The following is a 7,764-nucleotide window of genomic DNA, read 5'->3' as shown; positions in this document are numbered from 1 at the left end:
CAGCTCGTAGTAAAAAAAAAGTATTATTCTTCAAGGAATCTTTGAGCGTCCGCTGGAGATTTGAACAGCCGATAAATCCCATCTTGGAGTGTGACTCTCAATTGTGCTGGAAATAACAGCGCTTGTTTGTAGCCTTTCTGATGAATTTCCGACATATGGAGCCATCCTTTAGCCAAAGCAAATATCAATGATGATCGTAACCATAACCTTTTCAGTACATTACCATTGTCTTTGGCAATCTGACAAATAGTTCTTGATCTACTGTCTGGTCTAATGTGGAGGAAATTATTCCCATGATATTTAAATTTAAGCCTTTCAGAGGTCATTGATCCAAATTATTGTTTATTCCTATTATAAAATTAGTTTTCAAGTTGCCTAAAGAAAATACGTCAAACAAGCCAGTAACAGAATTCTTTCAGACTCATGTTCAGATTGCAACTTCTATATTTCAATGTTTTAAAATATTAGAAAGTTGTGATTAAGTGCAGATCACTGATGAAGAAATAAATAAAGATCCAAGGAAAAATCATCCCCCTCAAATCTTCTTTATTACTAAAAACTATCACAACATGTTCTGCAGCTCGGCAAAATACTATTGTATCTATAAAAGGTAAAACCATCACCAGGTGTTTCAGTACAGGATGCTCAGAATAAAAAAAAATCAACGAGTCATATAGAAGAACATTATAAATATTTATTTAAATATGGAAGCTATAAAGTGCATCTTAAACAAAACACAGAGGTTCACCCAGATCAAAACCTATATAAATCAGTAAATGATAAATTGTTTTATTATTGTCAAAAATACTCTGGTACACTGAACAACCTTGTTTTACATTCCATCCATACAGATCATTTCATCACAGCATTAAATTGAAGTAGTATAAAGGCAAAATAATGTCATAGAAGCATAGATCACAACAACATAGAAACAGGCTCTTTGGCCCATCTAGTCCATGCCAAGCACAATGCAGAATGCATTGTCAGAGTTACAGTGAAAGTGCACTGCAGTAAATTCACAGAGATTTAGAATTTAAAGTTCAAAATTCAAATTTATTATCTAAGTGCATATATGTTACCTTATGCTATCCTGAGGTTCATTTTCTTGTAGGCATTCACAGTAGATACAAGTACAATAGAATCCATGAAAAACTACCACAAGCAAGGACAGACAAAAATAAAACGATATGCAAACTCAAAAAATACCTGTGACAAGGTGTGAAAATAGAAAAAGTAAACAAATAATAATTATTATGTAATAAACGATATTGAGTTGTAGGGTCCCTGAGAGTGAGTCCATAGGTTATGGAATTTAGACTTTCAGGAATAGATTTGCATTTTAATTTAGATATAAAAGAGCAGCGTAGAAGCCATGAGCAGCTCTGTGGAGATCAGCTTGCAACGAGTTGCTGCACTCTGTGGAGGTGCTGCCTCTCATGGGGCAAAAGAAGAAGAGGATGCACAAGAGCTCCAAGTAACCCAGAAGCCTCCACTCTCTGCAGGATAGAGAATGGTTTTAGAATTGGAAAGGGTGAGCTCACGGAAAGCTTGGACACTAGGATCAATAGTTGCAAACTGATGTCTCAGTGAACCAGGAGGAAAAACATTTCATTTTGTTCCTTTCCTTACTACATAGAAACAAGTGATTTGTTTCATAAGGTTACCAAAATTTTTGTAAATAATTTGCCATCCTCTATATTAATAATTTAAGATGATTCAGACAATAAGACTTTCTGGTATGCTAATAGTAATATTAAGGTTAATGGTAAAATAACAAAGTGCATAATTTTCCATGACTCAATGGCTGTGGTTTCCTGAATATGACATGGATAAATAATATGTCTGCATACATTTCCATGCCTTGGATGGATTGGCAATGGTAATTGTAATAGTTGATTTTAACTGATGGAAGATCAATATTCCTTAATGCTAATGAATGCCATATTGAACCTGGCTTCTTTCTATCCCATTTTCTTCCCGTTTCCTGTCCTTAGAGCCCATTTCTTTAAAAATTCATTCTCAGGATATAGGTGTTCTCTCAAGGTCAGCACTTCCTTCACACAATTAGTTGCACTGGTTTGCTCTAACTGTTTTCATCAGTAGGCCATTTCCAAAACCTCTTAACAATTGACTGTGTGGTGGCTCATCTTCAGGGTGAAGGGAGTTTCATGGTTTCCATCAGCATGTTTCTGCTTAAAAGGTCAACAGAAATATGGAGAGTCAATCCATGGAAAGCATCTGGCCTGGATGTATCCTATGTAGTAGATCCACTGGAGCAGGAATTTGCATTCATTTTTAACCTCTCCCTACTTCAATCTGAGGTTTCCACTTCTTTAAGAAGATGACTATAATCCTGATACCTATGAAATACAAGATAAGGTGCCTTAATTACTGCCATCCAGTGACTCCGACATCCACCATCATGAAAGGCTTTGAGATGCTGGTTATGGCGCACATTAACTCCGGGTTCCTGTATAACCTCAACCCACTGAAAGCTGCCTGCAGCTGAAACAGTTTTTTGTGGATACCATCTCCCTGGCCTTGCACTCATCTCTGGAGCTTCTGAACAATAAAGACGTCTACATTAGACTATAGTTCATTGATTGCTTTCTTTCTTCAGTGCTATGATTCCAAGCCGACTCCTCGCCAAGCTCTAAGACTTGGGAGTGAACACTTCCCTGTGCAACTGGATTTCCTAACCAAAAGACCATAGTCCATATGGATAGGCAGCAACAACACCACCACAATTATTCTAAGCACCAGTGCTCCACAAGGTTGTGTTCTCAGCCCTCTGTGCTATGTGCACTTATTACTGGCATGATCATATTCTATTCCAATTCCATCTACGAGATTGGAGATGACACCACCATAGTGGGCCAATTCTCAAATAATGACAACTGTAGAGGAAGACAGAGTTTAGTAGCATGGTGTCATGACAATAATCATCCCTTTAATGTCAGCCAAACAAAAGAGCTGGTCATTGACTTAAAAGAAGGGGTTGGTGCACATTCTCCTGTCTATATCAACAGTGTTGAATTTGATAGAGTTAAAAAAAGTTTCCAGGAGTGAATAACACCTATTACTTGTCCTGGTCCAACTATGTAGGTCCCAAGCTAAGAAAGCTCATTAGCACCTCTACTTTCTCAGGGTGCTAACAAAATTTGACAGATTTCAGTCGGCCCTTACCAACGTCTATTGATGCATCATAGAAAACATCCTATCTGGGAGCAACACAGCTCATGGCCACAAGAAACTGCAGAAAGTTGTGGATGCAGCTCAGTACATCGTGGAAACTAGCATCATGGAATATACTTCTCTCTTCCTCAGAAAGTAGCCTGCATCATCAAAGAATACATACACATCGAACAGTCTCACTTCTCCCCTATCCAATCAGGCAGAAGAAAAAAGCACCGAGAGCACGTAATATCATAATCAAGAACAGATTCTACTCTGCTGTTATAAGATTATTGAATTGTTCCCTAGTACAGTAAGGTGGACTCTTCATCTCACAATCTACCTTATTATGACCTTGTATTGCATTTTCTTTGTAGCTGTTACACTTCATTCTGCATTCCGTTATTGCTTTTCCTTGTACTACCTCAATGTATTGTGCAATTAATTAATCTGTATGAACAGTAGCAAAACAAACTTTTCACTGTACCTTGATACATGTGACAATATGTCCTTCAGCAAAAGGAATTTGCAGTCCTTACTCACTCTTGTTTATTTGAGACTGGTCAATATCAATGGTTCTTAGAAATGACACTACAATCTCTCCAGTTTGGGAGTAATCGGGGATAGCTTGTGATGTCGACACCCAGAAGTACTTTCAGTGACCATTTTATTAGGTACTCCTGTATAACTCTTTAATGATGCAAATATTTAATCAGCCAATAATGTGGCAGCACCTCAATACATAAAAGCATGCAGACATGGTCAAGAGGTTCAGAGCAAACATCAGAATGAGGAACAAATGTGATCAAAGAGATTAACCGTGGATTGACTGTTAGTGCCAGATGGGGTGGCTTGAGTATCTCAGAACCTGCTGATCTCCTGGGATTTTCATGCACAACCATCTCTGGAGTTTACACAGAATGATGCAAGAAACAAGTAACATCCAGTGGGTGGTAGTTCTGTGGACAAAAAAAGTTTTGTTCATGAGAGAGGTCAGAGGAGAATGGCCAGATTGATTCCTGCTGGCAGGAAGATCACAGTAATTGAAACAACCATGTGTTACAATAATGGTGTGCAGAAGGACATCCCTGAACACACAATATGACAAACCTTGAAGAAGACCACAAATGCACAAAATAAACCTGGAGTCCACTTTACTAGCTACCTCCTGAACTTTTAGTATTGATCTTTTTGTTTTATTTTTATTCATTTTTTTCTTTAATTGGGTTCATTTGGGTTTCTTGCTTTGTATCTACCTGTGAGCAAACAAAGTTGATAATTTGTACATTCTTTGATAATAAGTGTACTTTGGATCTTTGAATCTTTGTATCGCCATGTCACACAGCGATTCAATCAGGTTTACCCACAATCTATACAGCTCTCAATCTTTTGGAAGTCATTTTATCTATGTGGTAGCTTAGCATCATTCATGCACTGGCTTTCTGATGATTCTGGAAACTGGTAGGTAAAAGGAACTCCAGAAATGTTCAAGTCCATTTGATAAACCAGATTCTCTGGACATTGTAAAGAGGACAAACAAAAACAAACAATATTATTTAGATTTCTTCAATAAAAAAGTAAACTTCCAAAGAAGTTAATAGAGTTGGCTTGTCCATTTGCAAAATTCCATTCTATAATTATGGAAGTTGATGAAATGCAACTTTGGGGTAGCATGCCAGGTTTGCAAAGGTGCCAAAGGTTACGAGGAAAAGGCAGAAGAATGGGGTTGAGAGCGACAAAAAATCAGCCATGATGGAATTGTGAAGCAGATTCGATAGGCCAAATGGCCTTATATATTCAGGTTTCATATATATCATTTGTATTTTCATGTGCTCCAAGAAGGATGTGCTGCAGGGGTCTCTAGAATTACTTATTTTGTTAGATTCCAAAAGCGTGTGCTTATTTGTTTGCAAGTTGTCAAACATCAAACACCCAATGAGATTGAGGTAGAGAATTTCAGATTTATACCATTCTCTGCATTTGCAAGTGTCTACTAAATTTATTTATGAGTGACACTAATGACTGTACCTTCTAGCTGTGGACTCCCCAATCAACAGATATAACTTCTCTCTCTGTCAATCGCTCAATATCTTCAAATCATCAATCAGTACATATCAGGCAAACTTTTATTCTTCCTGTTCCTTAGGCAGGAAGATTTTCCCTGAGGGAAAAATCCAGAGCTGGTGCCCCTAAGGCAGGACTACATTGGGTTCAATGCTGACTGGAAACTCCTGCAATGCTGTTGGTATCAAACCGTATCGGTCTCTGCCATTCCTTTGAACTCTGAACTCTGATGCCCCGAGCTGTAATAGCATTGCGCTAACTACTATGCTACCCATATCTATTTTGTTAGTGATACATTGCGGAGTAGTCCCATCTGGCCCTTCGAGCTCTGATGCTCTGATGAGTGGAGAGGAGGGGATTGCTCTCCATATTGTACTGCCCAGGCTTACGGATCTAGACAACTAGGATGCAATATCCATGGTCAGTTCTGTCCAATGGAGACCCACACTCACTCACAAAGATAATGTACTGCTGATTTCTTTGTGGGATCATGAGTTTAATTGGATTATTACTGAATGTGTAATTTTATGATGTTGCCAATTTGGGCTTTTGTCATATAGGAGGGAGATTGAAAATCTGGCTGGGTGGTGACACAAAAATAATCTCTCACTCAACATCACTAAAACCAAAGAATTGATTATTAACTACAGAAGGAAGAAACTGGAGGTACCTGAGTCATCAGGAAATCAGAGGTAGAGAGGGTCAGCAAAATTAAATTCTTATGGTCTTTAAATTCCTTTGTGTATTCATTCCAATATGAAGAAAGAATGACAGCACCTCTGCTTTCTTAAAAGTTTGCAAAGATTTGGCATGTTATCTAAATATTTGACAAATTCTATAAATGCACAGTGGAGAGTATACTGACTAGTTGCATCATGGCCTGGTACGGAAACCCTTGAATGGAAAAGCCTACAAAAAGTACTGGATAAAGCCCAGTCCATCACAGGTAAAGCCTTTCCTACCATTGTGCACATCTACAAAGAGCGTTGTCGCAAGAAAGCAGCATCCATCATCAAAAAATCCTCCACCATCCAGGATATGCTCTCTTCTCACTGCCTCCCTCAGGAAGGAGCCTCAGGATCCACACAACTATATTTAAGAACAGTTATTACCCTCAGTTATCAGCCTTATGAACTGGAAGGGATAACTTCGCTCAACCCAACACTGAACCGTTCCCACAACCTCTGGATTCACTTTCAAGGATTCTTCATCTCATGTTCTCAGAGTATATTGCTTACTTACTATTATAATTTTGTTTGTTTATTTTACTTTTTGTATTTGCATAGTCTACTGTCCTTCGTACATTGATTGTTTGCCTGTCGTGTATGCGGTTTTGCATTGACTCTATTGTGTTTCTTTGTATTTACTGTGAATGCCCACAAGAAAATGAAGCTTGGGGCTGTATATGGTTACCTATAGCATGTATTTTGATAATAAATTTACTTTGAACTTTGAGTCAACTTTTAAAGAAAATAAATGTGTTTTTTTTTGTTACGGTGTGTGCAATGCTAGATAAATCATATTGATGGCTATTTCCATTTGCATTGTGAAGGAGTGGTGAGCCTTTACTTTGAAACACAGTCGAAATGTAATCTCACAGCACATAAAAAAACTCAATAGATATGATGTTAGTGCTTCCAGTAAAGGTACCAATTAATTCAAGAAGGAATTAAGAATAAAATCTCATGCTTCTTTTGAAAACATGAGTTCTGTACATGATAATTAAAAAAAGATGTTATGTGTTTTAAGCACTGGTATTGTCATCCTAATAGCTCCTCACTCCTTAAAGCTGACCTACTTGACAAAGTCTTTGATGATCTGTCTGGTGTCTTCATATGTGAAAGTTACTTACTTATTTTATTTAGTGATTCAGTGCAGAATAGGCCTTTCCAGCTCTTTGAACTGTGGTCCCTCAGTGGCCCCTGACAACCTTGAGTTAACCCTAACCTTATGACGGGACAACTTACAATGACCAATTAATCTACTTGGTATGTCTTTGGACTGTGGAAGGAAACCAGAGTGCTTGAGGATAACCCATGCATTGCACAGGGAGGAGATACAGACTCATTACAGATGATGCTGGAATTGAACTCTGAACTCTGATGTCCCGAGCTGTAATAGCATTGCGCTAACTACTATGCTACCCATATCTATTTTGTTAGTGATACATTGCGGAGTAGACCCATCTGGCCCTTCAAGCTCTGATGCCTCAGCAACCCCCAACAGTGTTGTCTAATAATATAGTCAATAGTCAATGGTTCCATTTAATGTCAGAGAACCTATACGGTATACAACCTGAAATTCTTGCTCTTTGCAGACATACACAAAACAGAAGACACTAAAAAAAGAATGAATGGCAAAAAATGTTTGAACCCCAAAGCCACCCGTCCACTCTCCTATGCACAAGCAGCAGAGCAGCAAAAGCATCAACACCCTCCCTCCCACTCACCCCACTTACTTCAGCAAAATAAACATCAATCCCCGCCACCCACCATGCAAACAATAGCAAAACCACAGAGACCATGA

This window comes from Hemitrygon akajei, chromosome 15 (genome assembly GCF_048418815.1).
Source record: "Hemitrygon akajei chromosome 15, sHemAka1.3, whole genome shotgun sequence".
NCBI lineage: Eukaryota > Metazoa > Chordata > Chondrichthyes > Myliobatiformes > Dasyatidae > Hemitrygon > Hemitrygon akajei.
This window is presented reverse-complemented; position numbering follows the sequence as displayed.